The sequence below is a fragment of the Papio anubis genome, chromosome 12, assembly GCF_008728515.1.
Source record: "Papio anubis isolate 15944 chromosome 12, Panubis1.0, whole genome shotgun sequence".
NCBI classification, from domain to species: Eukaryota; Metazoa; Chordata; class Mammalia; order Primates; family Cercopithecidae; genus Papio; species Papio anubis.
Window position 1 is genome coordinate 112299071 of NC_044987.1, and position 15778 is coordinate 112314848.

Consider the following 15778-nt stretch of genomic DNA (forward strand, 5'->3'; position numbering starts at 1 on the left):
GACGGGGTGGAGCAGAACGCTTGGCCTTGCCCTATGGGGTAGATTACAGTTTGGGAGCTGCCTGTCTGCCCCACCCAAGGCCGGGATCTGGGGAGGGCGCTGCTTGCTCTCCCCCCAGCGGTCGGACCACGCTACTGCAGGGGCGTGGGGCCAGGCCGCTCTGGCTATGTTGCCGAAGATCTGCCCCCGGCCCCGCCAGGACACGTAGCTGTAGACGGGATCAGCTCCAGGCACTTCCCCTTCCCCCAGAACCTCCGCTCCAGCCCCGGGGGACCAGGCAGGATGCCCCTCCCTGACAGGCCGTGCGCAGTGCCTTCCTTAACCTGCTCAGCTGGGGCCTGCACCCCCAAGGCTGGCCTCCACCTCCCAAAGGCCCCTGGACACAAACCGCGGGTGCGGACCTGTCCAGGACCGAGAAACTCACTTCAGTCCTTACCTACAACCCCTGCGGGCCGCAGGAAACCTCCACCACCAGCGCAGAATGCCACTGCCATCCTCTGCCTCCAAGCCCCACGACAATGCCGGCAGAGGTGACACATCCAGGCACGCCACAAGGGGAAGACCCTCATTCACAAGCAGTGGGACACTCTCACAGGCAATGACACACACCTCACTCAGAGACACACGCTGTGACATGTGGTCACAAGGACCTAAAGCCACAGTGGGACAACACCTGCAATGCTAACAGTGACCTACCTAAGACTGCCAGGGACAGCCCAGCCATAGCCCTGGTGGGAACTAAGGCCAGCAGGGAGGAAAAGGGGCTTCATTCCTTCGGAATCCTCCTGTGGCCCCACGCTCCCTTGGACACACCCAGGAATGCTGGAAATTGCTCGTGCTCAGGAAGCCTTGAGAGCCCACCGGATGGCCTGAGCCCAGGGAAATGCCAGCCCGGATGAACCCGGGGACGAAGAGAAGGAAGAAGGCCCTAGATCCCCGCCACTGCCACCGCCCAAGCGGCACATTCTAAATCCTCCCCAGCGGCCATCACCCTTCCTCAAACCTAAGCGTGCACAGCCCAGCTCCAGGGAGACAAACTCTGGGGCCTCCGGAATGGTGGGGAAGAGAGCCACACCGTTCCGTGAGGAGTAGGACTAGCTCTCCCGGTCTGTCTCTCTGTCTGTCTCCAGGCGGTTCCCAAGTTCTGAAGAAGGTGGTGACCACACCCCAGAGCCCCACACACCCCTCCGCCCCCACGGCTTTGCCCCAACCCCTCAAACCAGCTCCTCAGGCTCAGGGTGACCGGCTCTGCCAGGACCCACCCGCCAATTCCAAGTCGAGCAAAAGAATCCAGCCTGGCAGCATTGCCACCTTTCCCCAGGACTTCCCAAGGGCTAAGATGACTCCAGGGACCCCCAGCTGACTCCCTGCCCTGGGCTGACGCTGGACCTTCTCCCTCAACAGGTCCCTGTGTCCCACCCCAGGCCCTGGACCATGTCTGGCTGGCACAAGTCCTCAGCTCCGAGGGGTCGGCTCCTCAAGGAATTCCCAGACCAGGACCCCTGAATCGCTGCTGGTGGCCTCCATATCAGTCCGCATGACTTATGTGGCTCCCCATGTGTCCCTGTTCTCTGACCAGTGTCCCTGTGCATAACCTCTTAGGGACAAAGGCTTTAGAGAGGGGCTCAGATACCTTCTAACCCACATTCCCACAGCCCCCAAATCCTGCGACCTCTCCTAGCTCCACTCCCACCCTCCTAGCTCCTCTCCCACCTTCCCTCACCCCACAGCTCACAGCTCAGAGTAAAGAGGTGCCCTTAACTCGGGGGCTCCCCTGTCCTCCCCATTCTGCACACGCCACCATCCACGCGGTGGGGGGTGGCCAGCCCCTGTCGCTAAGGACAGGAGAAGGAAGCTTCCCCACATTCAGCTTCTGAAAGGAAGTGAGTGCCACACCCTGCCCCTGGGATTTCCCTCATGGGGCGGGGATGAAAGCGAGATCTGCTCCCCTGAATTACAGCCAGTATAGGTGCAGGGGCCCTTAAATGCCTTCCCCCACTCTCTCAACTTCCCTGCTACAGCCCCTCACTGTATTCCACAAAATCAACCCAACACCTACCATGCTCTACGCTGTGCTGGGAAGGGCAAGCAGAGAGCAGGAGCCCTACAATCCGAGGTTGGATTCTAATGAAGACGGGTTCGAAACCTGTATTTACCGAGCGCCCAGCGCTGTGCTGGAGACACAGAGGGAGGTATCTAGGACCCTTTTCCTCCGGAGACTCCGGGTCATTCTCTAAGGACCTGACTGACTTGGGAGGCTCCCACATACTGCCTTCCCACAAATCCCCTCCACAGAGCAGGGCACTCTGCAGCGACCGCACGTTCCCTGGGAGCACCTCACCGCCACGGTCGCCGCGGCGGGAGCCACACCCTGCGAAACCGGCAAGCACACACATCGCACACAACCCTCTGTGGCCTCATTGTGCAGAGGGGCCAGAGCCGTTCCCCATCTGGTTGTCTGGGCTTGGCTACAGCTGAAAACACTCATGTGCCCCCTCCGCACCCCTCCCAGCAAGAGGCACAGCCAGCCCTGTTTGGGCCCCTCATGGTCAGCGCCGCCAAGGGACTGCGCCCCCACATCCCGGCCTCGGCACTGCTGGGGGGCGACCAGCCCTGCCAGGGGCGGCCCAGGCCCTCGCACACCGCAAACCCCTCCTTGCATGGGAAAGCCTTACATAACAGCTCTGCACACACCCTAAGCACGCTGCCTTTCCAACTCCAGGCGAGACCTCGCCTCGGGCCCCCTCTCCTGGCGCGCACCGCTGGAGCGCAGGGTTCCGGCGAGCGCAGCTTAGCCCTCCTCCCACGCCAAGCCCGGCTCCTGCCCCCAACTCCCACACACAGCCCCTTCCTCCTCCCCTTTGCCCCTCACCACTCCTCCCCGAGTTCTGGTTTGAATTAGTCACCGGCTCCAACCACCACATTCCTCAGGCTGCTGGCGCCGGGCCAGGCGCTGGGGCGGGGGCCATCCCGCCCGGACGGGTTTGGGAGTGGGGTGGGGGAAAGCGCCGCCTCCCGAGGGGAAGGGGCGGTCCCGAGGACTGGGCCGCTGCAGAGCACCCCCGTCCTCGCCCACCTCAGCGTAGGAATCTCCCTAATTATGTCCCCCTCCCCACCCATCCCGCTGGGAGGCGCATTGCAAACTTCCAGGCTCCGCGGCCCGAGAGGAAGGTTTTCTGGAGCGGGGAACACAGAGGGGCAAGGCCAGGGCGGGGCAGCTGGAGGAGGCTGAGGGGCTGGTGGTACAGAACAGGGTGGGGCCTGGACGACTCGGGACGCGGTTAGGGGCTGAGGTGCAGAGAGCGCGGAAGGACAGCCGAGGGGGCGCACGGCGCGGGGTCGCGGAGGCGCGGCGTCGCGGAGGCGCGGCGGCGATCTCGGAAATTTCCCCTCCAGTAAACATGGGATACGAAAGGAGCAGCCCCTGAGCCACCGCCCCATGCAGGGAGAGGAGGTGGGACAGAGGCCACCAGGCCCGGAACACAGCACCCTGCGTGTAGTGGAGCCAACAGTCCGCCCTCCGTAGAAATAGAGTGGAGCAAAGCGCTTCGAAGCGATTTTCCAACTTTAACCAACTTGAGCCCCAACTCCGGAGGCAGAACTCCGCTCCCAGAGAGCGACGCGTCGCCTCCCCAGGTGGCCCCGCTTGCTCCAAACTGCTTGAATCTTCACAGTGACACTCCCAACAACGCGCCCTGCCGGAGCCCCGCAACCCACCTCCCCCCACCCGCCTTTGGTGCCCCGGACCCCGATGGCGCCACGGTGCGCCTGGCGCCCCTACCTGAGGGCTCAGCCCCGGGGCACAGCCATAGCCGGCGCGAGGCCCGAGGCTGCGGTGCTGCGGCTACTGGCGGCGACGAGCCCCGTTCCGGGCGGGTCTGGCAGGGCGGGCGGTGCAGTCCCCGCGGCAGAGCAGCGCCGAGTGGCCGGGCCCCCGTGCGCGGAGGCGGCTCTTGTAACTCCGGCTCGGGCGGGCGGGTCTGCCCAGAGCTGTGGGGAGAGGGCGGGGCCGGGCGGGGCCGGAGCGGGGCTAGGACTGGTGAGCGGGGCAGACCCTGGAGGGACCCGGGAGTGGGCTGCTGGGGAGGGGGGCCGCTGGGGGACGCGGGGACGTTCTTTCCCCCCTCCCCCCATCCACTGTCCCCTATCCTGTCCCGGACCTGGATCTGCTGTCCAACATGTGCAATGTGTGGCTTCATTGGCAAGAAACTCCTGCAGGCTCCCTGGGCTCGCCCTCACAGCTGGAACTGCGAATCAACTTATTTTGCAGGAAGGGCCTGGGGCTCTGAAGGCGGCTGGGGCTTGGGTGATTCAGCCGCGACCGTCAGCCTGATCCGGACCTTTGAGTTTTCTCTCAGCTTAGGGAACTACACTTCAGATCCCAGGCCCTAGCCTACTTGCTTGGTTTCCAAGCTCCATGCAGCCGCGCCCATTTCTCGCTTTCCCTCTTTCTCGGGGCCCTTCCGTCCCTACCCGCACAGAACTGGCTTGGATTCCCACCCCCAGGAGCCGGCGTCACCAGTGCCCCGTGCACCGCGGTGCTGCGCAGGCCGCGGGCATACGGGGGTGAGGCCTGGGGGCGTTGGAAAGCGGACCTAACGCCCACCTTCCTCTCCAGACTCCCGCCCCCAGGAGCCGGAGCCCCTGCGCTTCCTCTGCCTCCCATTCCTTCTCTGCGCGCCCCTCCCCCGCCCTCCACTTGCGGGACGCTGAGTCTCCCAATTTACAGCCATTTCCCACAGCCACTTCTAACTACATCGAGATTTTATTAAACGCTTAATGATGGGGTGCGGGGGCCTTCTGGCTACACACTCCCCTCCACACTCCCTTTCTCTTCTCCCGCATGAGTCCTCTTATCCTCCCTCCTAGGTGGCCACCCACTGCCCACTCCAAGCCAGTTTCCCCTCCTTCCCAAATGCTAGGAAAGAGAGACCCCAGGCTGGGGAACTGAGGAGACCTGGCCCAGGCAGGAGCGCCCTCCTTGCTGCAAGATCATGAGTGGGCTGGAGCTGAGACCAGCTCGGCCCTGTCCTCTGAAATGGCAAACATGTTTACAGGCTAAAAATACCCAGCAGTCAACTCTGCTGCCAGCCCTGGGGGCTGTGTCCAGGTCCAGTTACCGGCACAGAGTACAGACCGTGGGGGAGGGAAGAGACAGCCAGAGGAGCCACAGACATGGACACTCATATAATGGACACAGAAAGGTGGAGCCGCATGTGCAGACATCCAGACAGGCAGAGACATGTGAAAACACAAAGCGGAGACTTGGGCACCAGCATTTTCTCTCGCTCTCTCTAATATACACACACAGGTGCCCAGATAATGACTCAACCCCATGGCAGAGGCAGCCTCGCCACAACACATCCCAAGCACACAGTCACAGACTCAGACTTTCCCAAGAATCACCTTCTCCCCCATTTTGTTCTGCACCCCTTTCCTAGCACCTACCTTATTTAAAGAAAAAAAAATCTAAAACTTTTGAACTATGGAACGCTTTAAAAACACACACACACACCCCAAGGCCAGGCACGATGCCTTAAACACCTGTAATTCCAGCACTTTGGGAAGCCAAGGCAGGTGGATCACTTGAGCTCAGGAGTTCGAGACCAGCCTGGCCAACATAGTGAAACCCCGCCTCGACTAAAAATACAAAATTTAGCAGGGCATGGTGGTGCGGCCTGTAATCCCAGCTGCTGGGGAAGCTGAGGCAGGAGAATCCCTTAAACTTGGGAGGCGGAGGTTGCAGTGAGCCAAGATTGTGCCACTGCACTCCAGCCTTGGTGACAGAGTGAGACTCCATCTGAAAAAAAAAAATACAATAAAATACAGATGTCTCCCTCCTCCCCTATCACAGTCCCTCTCCCCAAAAGTAACCATTGTTAACAGTTTACCAAAGGATTTTTAACTTTATGGAAGGAATCATCATCTTGTTCCTTAAAAGAGCGAATGTTCCTGGTGCATATTAAAACAGGAGTTGATTTACACCTAGGTTGGAAACACAGGGTAGCTGCAAAAAGGGCTAACGGGGCCTGGGGGGCTGCTGGCGCAGAAAAGGAAGAAGAGCACGGAAAGGCGTGGACGCTGCGCCTTCGCCTGGACTGGGCTAGATCGGCCCCCCAGGATCCAAACAGCAGAGGCCAGAGTCCCAGGCTCAGAGCCAACTTATCTGCTCCATTGTTTGTTCTGGCCACCCTCTTGGTCAACAGGGAAGAAGGCAGGAGGGAGGGGTTGGTTTTTGAAGCAGTCCCAAAGCAGAGATCACTGTCTAGGTACTTCATTCGGGGGTATGAGTGTCAAGATTACCTGGGGGGGTATTTCTGGGGACTGGCTCTTGTCCCATTCCAGACTGGAGGGCTAGAGAAAGTTTAACCTCAACCCTACCCTCTAAAAAAAACCATGATCCTGGCGGGGGCAGTGGCTCACGCTTGTAATCTCAGCGCTTTGGGAGGCCAGTGGGGTGTGGATCACAAGGTCAAGAGATCAAGGCCGTCCTGGCCAACATGGTGAAACCCCGTCTTTACTAAAAATACAAAAATTAGCACTTTGGGAGGCCGAGACAGGCGGATCGCCTGAGTTCAGGAGTTCAACACCAGCCTGGGCAACATGGTGAAACCTCGTCTCTACTAAAAATACAAAAATTAGCCGGGCATGGTGGTGCACGCCTGTAGTCCCAGCTACTTGGGAGGCTGAGGCAGGAGAATCGCTTGAACCCGGGAGGCGGAGGTTGCAGTGAGCTGAGATCATGCCACTGCACTCTAGTCTGACAACAGAGCAAGATTCCATCTAAAACAAAACAAAAAAAATGATCCTGCAGGCTGGAACAGAGCTGGGGTTTCCTAAGACCGCCGCCTCAGCCCAGGGGAGGGGAATATTTTCCAAAGTTTTCAATGGTGTAAGTGGAGATACACACATTTTCAGAAACTTCTGCCAACTCCTCTCCTTCTGCCCGCTGGTGTAGCCTCCCCAACCCTCCCTCACAAAACTACCTTAATAATGATTGTGTCTGATCCTGCAGCAGCTACCTTCGTTGGTTTTTTTGTTTTGTTTTGTTTTGTTTTTTGAGAGAAAGTCTCACTCTGTTGCTAAGCCTGGACTGCAGTGGCATGATCTCGGCTCACTGCAAGCTCCGCCTCCCAGGTTCACGCCATTCTCCTGCCTCAGCCTCCCAAGTAGCCGGGACTACAGGTGCCCGCCACCTCGCCTGGCTAGTTTTTTGTATTTTTTAGTAGAGACGGGGTTTCACCATGTTAGCCAGGATGGTCTCGATCTCCTGACCTCGTGATCCGCCTGTCTCGGCCTCTCAAAGTGCTGGGATTACAGGCTTGAGCCACCATGCCCGGCCTAATTTTTGTATTTTTTAGTAGAGATGGGGTTTCACCATGTTAGCCAGGCTGGTCTTGAACTCCTGACTTCAGGTGATCCCCGCCCACTTCAGCCTCCCAAAGTGCTGGGATTACAGGCGTGAGCCACCTTGCCAGGAGCTACTTTCATCTGTCAGCTCATTAATCCTTGCACACCCTGAGAAGGAGACACTTAGTGAGGAATGGCCTCAGAGGGTTCATGATTTTCCTAAACTCACAGAGAGAAGAGTCAAAGCTTCCACTAGCATTTAAGCCTCATGAGGACAGGGTTCTTTTTCTCTGCTGTATGCTTTGTGCCTAGATTAACTGATTTTTGTTGTTGTTGTTTTTGTTTGTTTGTTTTGAGACAGTCTCACTCTGTCACCCAGGATGGAGTGCAGTGGAGCATTCATGGCTCACCACAGCCTCAACCTCCCAAGCTCAAGTGATCCTCCCACCTTAGTCTCCCAAGTAGCTGGGACTACAGACGCACACCATCATGCTCAGCTGTGGGTTTTTTTTGTTTTTTGTTTTTGGTAGAGATAGGGTCTCACTATGTTGCCCAGGCTGGTCTTGAACTCCTGGGCTTAAGTAATCCTCCCACCTCAGCCTCCTAAAGTGCTGGGATTATAGGTGTGAGCCACTGCACCCTGGCCCCTGATGCCTAGAGCAGTGACTGACACATAGCAATCACTCAAGAGCATGTTTCAAATGAATGAATGAACTCCAGGTATAACTGGCTCCAAAGCCCTTGCCTTTTCTACAGTAGATAGCATCCTGCATCCCAGGCTGTCACAGCTTCCTCTGGCTCTCAGCCCCCAGGGAGCAATTCCCCTACTTGTGGGTCTTTCTTGCAGCTACCCAAACATTTACTGTGTGTCCAACATGGGGTGGGGGAACTGTGATGGTGGTGGAAGCAATAGAGACCTTGGCAAGATGGAATCCCAGCAAAAATCTCAGTTCAGGAGAAAACAGCTCTGATACCCCTTTACCTTGTCCTTTGAATTCCTCGGAGGTCCTATGCCTTGAGAGAATTGGAGTTATCTTTTCTACCAGGTATTTTACACAGCTACTCCCCTGCCAGCACTCTCCGACACACTATGTTTTGGGTGTTTGTTGTTGTAGTTGGGTGTTTGTTGTTGTTGTTGTTGTTTTGAGATGGAGTCTAGCTCTGTCACCCGGGCTGGAGTGCAGTGACATGATCTTGGCTCATCTTGGCTCACTGCAACCTCTGCCTCCAGGGTTCAAGCGATTCTCCTGCTTCAGCCTCCCAAGTAGCTGGGAGTACAGGCACGCACCACCATGCCTGGCTAATTTTTGTATTTTTAGTAGAGACGGGGTTTCACCATGCTGGCCATGCTGGTCTCGAACTCCTGACCTCATGATCTGCCTGCCTCAGCCTCCCAAAGTGCTGGGATTACAAGCGTGAGCCACCATACCTGGCCTGCTTTTTGTTTGTTTATTTTTATACACCATGTTTTATAAGGAGTATTAAGGAGTTCCTTTGGTCCCTACTTTGCAAAGAAAACCTCCATCTTCTCGAAGGTTTGGACTCCTCTGTGATATTAAGTAAAGGCTTTCCTCTTATAAGAGGGAGGTCAGCCCTGCTGCTGGTGCTCCACCACCGTTCGGAGGCAGCTGGTACCACGGTCCTCCACACACACTGCCAAAGCTGGATGAGCTCTAGGACTTGTCATCACAGGGACACCCCAGCTTCCCCAGAAGTGACACCCCCTCCCTGGGGAGTAGGGGAGGTTCCCTGATATGTACGTGTTTTGTGTGTGTGTGTATGTGTCAGTTTGTGTGTGTGTGCGCGCGTGTCTGTAATGAACCTTGGGCTTTTCTGTTGCCAGGCAACATGCCTCTATTTTGTTCCTATTATGCCTGTTTCCATAGTAACCACAAAGGGGAGCTCTGTGGGCAGGCCCCTGGCCAGGGGATTCCCCTTCCCCTCCCTTCTTTCCACAGTCCCCTTTTCTGAAATCAGCATGTTACAAGGAAGAAAAGAGGTTGACTGCTCAAAGAGTAATCTCAGTTTCTGATCCCAGAAGGGAAATGAGGTGTGTGGTCTGTTTGCAGTCTCTTTAGAAGCAGACTTTTTCCCCCATGAAGGTCCTTTCGCATGATATTCTTAGAAGCAGAGAAATGGGCTGTGCCTGGTGGCTCACACCTGTAATCCCAGCATTTTGGGAGGCCAAGGCGAGTGGATCACTTGAGGTCAGGAGCTCGAGACCAGCCTGACCAACCTGGTGAAACCCCGTCTCTATTAAAAATACAAAATTAGCTGGACATGGTGCCACATGTCTGTAATCCCAGCTACTCAGGAGGCTGAGGCAGGAGAATTGCTTGAACCCAAGAGGCGGAGGTTACAGTGAGTCAAGATTGTATCACTGCACTCCAGCATGGGCAAGAAGAGCAAAACTCTGTCTCAAAAAAAAAGCAGAGAAATGACTGTTAACCCTTCTTAGCACCATCTGGGATCTCCCAGACCCCACCTCCACCCCATACACACACCAGCCCAGGGATTAGCATCCCTGCCAAACAGGCCCTTCTCCACTCACTTCCGTCACTTCCTGATCTGTCATTGTCCCCCCCCCGCCCCCCGCCGTCTAACAGCAAATCTATCTGGTGATTCTGGAATCCAAACATCATTTCCTAAGCAATTCTCAAGCCCCAAACCCTTAACCCTATCCCAAAATATAAAGCCAAGTAAGATCATCCTTCCCTAGCTCAATTCAAATCCCAGCCTGTATTTAAACTTGAAGTTTCAAATAAGGAGTTCCTGAATTTCTTAGATCAGAAAGCTCTGATACACAGAAACTCTCCAATTACACTCAGTCCTAATGAAATCTTCAAGCCGAAGCAGAACCCAAGTTAAAGCTGGTTAGAGAATAAGAGGCATGAGGCTGTCTCCAGTGTACCGTCTGGGAGGAAAGAAGGCAAAGAAAGACTGTCCAGGCAGGCAGAAGGGAAAGGAATTGGGCAGGGAGAGTGGGACGGTGGACACACGGGTCATGGCTGGATTTCAGGCAGAGAGTTAGGGGTGTGGGGATGCTGTAGGGCAATAAGAGGAGACGCGGACCCCAGGTTAAGGAATAGAAGCGACAAGACAGGACTGTATGAGGCTGTGAAGGAAGGAGGGAGGGAGAGAGAGAAAACAGAAGAGCTCAGCACTGAGCTAAGGACTGGGCGGGCTGAGTTGTAAACAGGAGCTGAGGGAGGGAGTTGGAGTAAACGGAGCAGCCAACGCCCCAGCCAGCTCCCCTCCCCAGCGGGGAGCAGGGAGGGAGGGGCCAAGGAAGCGGGGAACACCACCTTCTCGCCCCTTTCTTGGAATCTGCTTTTCTCCCGTCCTTTCCAACTTCCTCTGCCTTTCCCCTAGCTTCCTGGGGAAAGGGAGACCAGCCTGGGTTTCCCTCTCTCCTCTGCTTACAGTTCTTAAAGGAGATCAGGCTGAGCAGGGAAGGAAGGGCCTAGGCTGCCCAGAGCCTGAGTCACCACATAGTTGAGGTTCCTGTCACTCGAAGTCCTGCCTCTGTTACACTCCGTGCCCTGTGCCCGCCCCAGGACTTGGATCACTACATCTGACCCTGGCCCCAGGGCTGGCTTCACTTCCACACTCCTTACCAAGCTACCCTTACCAAGCGACGGGCGCAGGAAGCCTTTAGATGCCTCGCTCTCCCTGCCCCTCCACGCCTGGTGTGCTGTGTCCACCACCCTTACCCCTTGGCGTTTGAGGGAAGCATCCTCCTGCTCAGCTTTGGAGCAGAAGTGACTCAGTGAGTAACTGCAAGGATTGGGAAAAGCTCAGATGCCCCCTTGATAAGTCACTTCACCTCTCTGGGCTCCAGTTTCCCCACTGGTAAAATATAAGGTTATTAGAGACGGTCTCTGGCAGTCCCTGCAAGAGGTATATTCTGTAAGTCTGAGTCAAAGAGCCGGGTAATTACTATTGAAGAGTGGGATAAAAGGGGTGTGTTTGCTAACCCCTGTCCTAACAGTAGGAGTGGGTGGGGTGGGGCAGGGCAGGGCTGGGCACAGGACTTGCCACCATAGGGCAGCCAACACCCTAGGCGTCTTGGTGACTCAGGTCCCACACGGAGGACGAGCCGGAAAGCACCCCATGGGTCCCCTGTGAGTCAGGGGAAATGCGGATCTCCCTGAAGGATGACTGCGTGGATTCCCGCTATAACCTACTCTCCTGCCACCTTGAAAGTCTCCCAGGATGGGTACCGTAAGCTCATCATTCCACCTCCCTGGCATGCTCAGCACCTTCCACCCCTCCTGCCTGACCTTGGCAGCCTTTCTTCCCTCAGCCTTGAACTCCAGAGCCCTCCTTACCCTCTGACAGCTCCCCCTGCCCTACTACGTTCCCTCCTTCACCCCTTGGCTCTGCCCATCCTCACCATCCACCCCATCCCAGCAGAGCCCGCCAGATGATTGCAAAAGGGCTGAGCCAGCAAAGAGGCCTTCACATGACAGCTGTTCCTGCTGCAGAGGGGAGGGCAGCTGGGAGTGGAGGCACATTCCATGGGAGATCCTATCAGAGATAGCCCCAAACCCTCACTGACCATCCAACCCCCAATCTGCATATCTTGTGTTCAAAAGGTAGAGTCGGTAGGCTTGCCTCGAAATCCTGAGGAAATCAAGAGAACAAAGGGGAGTGGTGAAGGCAGGGGCCTAAGGGAATGAAGAGAGCCCAGGAACACTGAGATGGGGTAACCAGGACATCACCACTGAGCCAGTACCACCAGCCCAAGGTATTCTCCCTCCAATGGGAGATTCAACTGACGGAAGCGCTGCCCTCCAGCACCCGCCACCATACCCCACTCCACCCATCCCTTGGGTGCTGAGGCACTGGGACACCCCAGTAATTACCCTGGAGTAAAACAACAGCCTGCTCTGGGAGCCATGCCAGTCTGACTGGAGCAAACAGACAGAAACAGGTGGCAGTTTCTGTAACCTTTCAGGAGCACCAATGTGAGCTCCACAGCACTAGAGGAAGGTAACTGGGTGGGAACCCCAGGATCACATTCAAACATACAGAAGCGGGCTGGGCGCAGTAGCTCACGCCTGTAATCCCAGCACTTTGGGAGGCCAAGGCGGGTGGATTACCTGAGCTCGTAGTTTGAGTCCAGCCTGGCTAACATGGTGAAACCCCATCTCTACTAAAACTACAAAAAAAAAATTAGCAGGCATGGTGGCACACACCTGTAATCCCAGCTACTCTGGAGGCTGAGGCAGAAGAATTGCTTGAGCCCGGGAGACGGAGGTTGCAGCGGGCCGAGATCATGCCACTGCCCTCCAGCCTGGCCAACAGAGCAAGAGTCTGTCTCCAAAAAAAAAAAAAAAAAAAAAATACATGAGCACAGCAGGTAGGGGAAGTTAGTGCCCTGCAGTGGCCTATAGGCACACTGGCTGGGGGAGCTGGGGAAGCTACAGCACCCAGAAAAATCCATTTGATGTGTGTGGAGGGAAAGTTCTGAGTTGACAACAGAGTGCCCGTTGCCATGAAAACCACAGTATTAATTTCAGAAATGACTGGGTGGAGCCTCCAAAGCGCTTCATTCCCCTCCCTTCAACACTCGCGGCTTCCCCCACCTTTCAAAAGGGGAAGTGGCACATTTGGGGCATGTGGGCAGCTGGTGGGATGGGTCCGATCCAGTGAGAGCAGCAGCTGTCCAGCTCCAGCTCAAAGCAGGGCATGAAAAAAAGGAAACAATGTCTTTCTTGGAAGAACTTTAAAGGTTTTTAACTTTTTAATAAGTGACTTAAGCAGAAGTGCCAACAGCTAAGATAAATAGCTGCTTATAACCAGTATCTACTGGTTTATCTACAAACTAACCAAGTCTCTTTCAGTCCCTCCCATTCACACTCCAGGCTCTGTAAAGATTTTATCTGAGTCAACTGCAACGCTGAGCCCCAACCCCTTCTCCAGTTTCTTTCACCCTCCCTCTGTGGAGGCTCTGAGATTTTGCCCAGTAAGTGGATAAAAGAGCCTCCACCTTCCCTCATTTTACCCTAGTTTTCTAAGATCATGCCCTGCCCTCAGCCCCTGATCCATTCAAACACCCCCTTCCCTTTCTGCTCCTCGCCCCTAGTCTCTGTGCCACGTGCTGGACCATGGAGCCAGGTCGCCAGCTCTATGTGGTATGACACCCAGCTCTATGTTGGGTGGCATGAGACTCCCTGGAACCAAGAGAAAACTGCCCAGCAACCACAGACATCGACAGGCACAGGCTCTGATTGGCTGCCCACAGCAAAAGCAAGGAAAAGGAAGGATCCATCGAGCCATGGAGAGCCGAGCCCAGCTGGGATGGGAAGGGGAAGAGCCCTTGCTGCAGTGACTCAGGCCTCCCTGGGGCAAGGCGGGGGGACCGAAAGAACTCCAGATGTGCTTCCCCTTTCCTGCCTCACATCTGCCGTTAGAAACTTCCACTGTTAACCTCTCCCCTACCTACCACAGCAGAGAAGCCCTCACATCCCAGCCCCGTGTAGAGGCCAATGGCCCAGCCTTCCTGGGGCCACAACCCTCTCCTCTTGAGGCTCCTCCTCCTGCTTGTGGGTACTGGCCCTCGCCCAAGTGCAAGCCCGGCCTCAAACAACAACCTGGCCACTCTTACTCTGCACCACAGCGAGGGCTGGAGGCAGGATGTGCAGATGACTCACTCTTCCTGCAGGCAGAGGGAGGCTGAGGTAGGGGACCCTGCCCCAGCCCAGATCGCCTAGTCCGTGTGGGCTGCCAGGCCCGCTGCTGCCCATGGCCCACCCAGCAGAACCCCACACACACCTCACAGTTGGGCTTCCCTCCTGAGCCTTTCAAGCCGCCCTCTCAAACCTAAACTACTCTTTCAACTTGCTTCCTCCTGTCTGAGGCTTCAGCCACAGGAGGTTACGGTGAGCAAACACCAGGAAGGTGGTGAAGGTCCCACAACCACAGAAGGAGGTGTGATTTGAAACAGAATTTGGGAAGAGTCTGACAGCTTCTGTGAGGCCCCAGCAACAAGCTAAGAGGCACAAAAGTCTGCATCTAGCACTTTATTTTTGAGATGGGGGTCTGTGTTGCCCAGGCTGGAGTGCATTGGCTGTTCAGTTGCAATCATGGCAAGCACTGCCAAGGCCTCCAACTCCTGGCCTCAGCCATCCCCCGACCTAAGTCGCCAGGACTACAGGAACATGTCAATGCACCACCTGACCTAGCATTTTTACATCGTAGCTAACAAGAGCCCAGGAGGCTCAGAAGAAAGGTATCAAGTTTGGACCCAGTTCAAGATCAGCTGCCAGGGAGCAGAGTCTGAGCAAGCATCAGCCCATCCCCACCCATATGGATTCTAAACCACAACTCTTCACTGCCCACTCCAACGGCAGGTCAAACATGCTCAGCTGCAGATGACAGCCCAATCCCCTCCCAACTACCAGCCCGTGCTATGTACTTGGCTTCCCCATCCAAGCCAAGAGCCCTTTTCTGTGCCTGGACTAAGAAACAGCATAAAAAACCACACACAAAACCATAAGCTGGGGACCAAAGGCAGTCACCCATTTCTGCATATGCCTCAAAACGTGACTCAATCTAGAGGTTTCCAATTTCACCCAAACTGTTACATTTACAGGGAGATCTTCAATGATCTTCAGAAAAGACAGAAGAGCAAGAAAATCTGAAAAGGATATAATAAAAATTAAGCTCAAAGGGGAAAAAAGGGTAACCTTTGGCCTGAGCAGGATATTAGCTGACAATTACAACCACTCTACCTTCTAGGAGGCAGCAGGGCGTGGACACAGTCTTCAACAGTGACACCCGCCAGGCACAGTGGCTCAGCCTGTAATCCCAGCACTTTGGGAGGCCAAGGCGGGTGAATCACGAGGTCAGGAGTTCAAGACCAGCCTGGCCAACACGGTGAAACCCTGTCTCTACCAAAAATACAAAAATTAGCTGGGCATGGTGGCGTGTGCCTATAATCCCAGCTACTCAGGAGGCTGAGGCAGAACTGCTTGAAGCGGGACTCAGGAGGTGGAGGTTGCAGTGAGCTGAGACTACGCCATTGAACTCCAGCCTGGGCAACAAGAGTAAAACTGTCTCCAAAAAAAAAAAAAAAAAAAGTGACACCCAAGCGAGGCGTGATGGCATACGCTTATAATACCACCTACCAAGGGGGCTGAGGCGGGAGGATCACTTGAGACCAGGACTTCAAAACTAGAGCACGATTGAGCCTGTGTACAGCCAGCCACTGCACTCCGGCCTAGGCAACATAGCAAGAACCCCTGCTCTCTAATAAAAAAATTTAAAACATTTTCCTGACCCAGTTTTACCAAAAAAATTTTAAAGTAAAAAAAAAAAAAAAAAAAAAAGTGACACTCACTGGGTTCAAAACTCTGCCTCTAACACTTAAAATGGGCCGGGCGCGGTGGCTCAAGCCTGTAATCCCAGCACTTTGGGAGGC

At 55.5% G+C, this 15778-nt stretch overlaps 1 protein-coding gene across 1 annotated transcript in view; it reads right to left on the reverse strand.

Annotated features, from left to right (window-relative positions):
* AHNAK (AHNAK nucleoprotein) overlaps positions 1 to 3977 on the reverse strand; it is a 31703-nt gene extending 27726 nt beyond the window's left edge. Inside the window, 1 exon segment of the mRNA XM_031653640.1 lies at positions 3782 to 3977. The gene's annotated coding sequence lies outside the window, so the exon portion shown is untranslated.
* Between the last annotated feature and the right edge of the window lie 11801 nt (positions 3978 to 15778).